This window comes from Tupaia chinensis, unplaced genomic scaffold, assembly GCF_000334495.1.
Source record: "Tupaia chinensis unplaced genomic scaffold, TupChi_1.0 Scaffold138988_1, whole genome shotgun sequence".
Lineage (NCBI taxonomy): Eukaryota > Metazoa > Chordata > Mammalia > Scandentia > Tupaiidae > Tupaia > Tupaia belangeri.
The window spans coordinates 523,009-524,664 of NW_006198878.1; the positions used below are offsets into that span (position 1 = coordinate 523,009).

The following is a 1,656-nucleotide window of genomic DNA, read 5'->3' on the forward strand; positions in this document are numbered from 1 at the left end:
GGGGATGGTCACGCCGCAATCCCTTCTCCTCCATTCTCCTCTCGGAATCTTGGGCACGCACGCACACATGCCTGGCATGAGTTTTAAGACACCGGGTCTGGGATGTGAACCATGGTCGACTACGTGGGAATCCAGCAACATAGCCATTACGCTAACTGCTGGTTCCCAGGGAATGGTTCTTAATGAGTCATTAGGAAGCTGATTTGGTTCTCTCTTCAGTAGGTGTTCTAGCAAGTTTCTGGAGAAGAGAGAGCAGAAGCTGAGCTGGGGGGCTTGAGGGTGAGGGCCAACATCCAGCAAAGATTTCCTGTGCCACAGTAATTCTTTGTTCTTTTTTTTTTTCAACAGCAAGAAACCTGAAATCCAGATAAGTTATTTTAAAACCCCTCCTGGGTTCAACCTGAAGAATCTTCTAAGCCAAACTGGGGATAGAGATGAAAACTCCAACTTTAGTGGGCCACTTCTTCAATAGGGGAACAGTCAGAGAAGCTGGTGTTGCTGGCCAGAGCTTGTTTCTTTTTTCTCTTCCCTGGAACCTTATTTTCTTGGGATTCTGTAGCTACATGTTTTGACTCTGGTAGGTTAAAGGAGGGAGCTGGAGCCTTCTTCAACATCACCTGTTCTGTATCACACATCTTTTTCAGTATCTTGCTGTTCGGAGTGGCACAGACAGGGTTGAAGAAGCTCAATCCTGGTGTCACCTCAGTAGGATCCTCTAGTTTGAAGGAGCCTTCAGAATCCTGGGTCTGTTCAACAGTGGCCAAGCTAACCTCGTGGTTCCAACACTTTTTGGGGACACAGCTGCAGTCCACAGTGTGACTTTTGCTTCCTGTACCCACACTGCTTGTTCCCACACCAGACCTTGCAGGAACACACTTGACTGTTCTTCCCAGACACCTTAATCAATTTTGTTGGCTTCCATTCCTCATCCCCATCATCAGTGTCTGCATTTCCCTTACAATGAGGGATGTTGAACATTTTTTATACGCCTTTTGGCTATTCATATGTCATCTTTAGAGAGTGGTTTTTTCAACTCATTTTCCCATCTTTTAATAGAGTTGATCATCTTTTTTCAACAGCTGCTTGAGTACTTTGTGTATTCTGGTTATCAACCCCTTATCTGATGCATAGTTTACAAAAACTTTTCCCATTCTGAGGGCTGTCTATTCATGCTAATTACTGTGTCTTTTGCCATGCAGAAAATTCTTAGTCTGATGTAATACCATTTGTCTGTTTTGGGGATTATCGACTGTACTTTGGGGGTCTTATTTAAGAAGTTTTGCCTACCCCAATGTCTCTCAGAGTTTCTCCAGTGTTTTCCAGGAGCAGTTTTATAGTTTGAGGTCTTAGGTTTAGATCTTTAATCCATCTTGAGTTTATTTTTGTCAAAGGTGAAAGGTAAGGGTTCAGATGAATTTTTGTGCAGGTGGAAATCCAGTTTTTCCAGCACCATTTGCTGAAGAAGCTTTTCTTTTCCCACTGGATTGACTGGTACCCCTTGTCAAAAATCTGTTGACTGAAAAAAATAATCTGTTGACTGTATGTTTGGGGATTTATTTCTGGGGACTCTATTTTGTTCCATTGGTCCACCTGTCTGTTTCTGTGCCAGTACCTTGCTGTTTTGATTACCACAGCTTTGTAGTATATTTTTGGGTC

The 1,656-nt window shown here is 43.2% G+C and overlaps 1 pseudogene; it reads right to left on the bottom strand.

The window, feature by feature from the left end:
- Positions 1–1,656, bottom strand: part of LOC102488626 (60S ribosomal protein L29 pseudogene) — a 58,954-nt pseudogene that overhangs the window by 41,260 nt on the left and 16,038 nt on the right.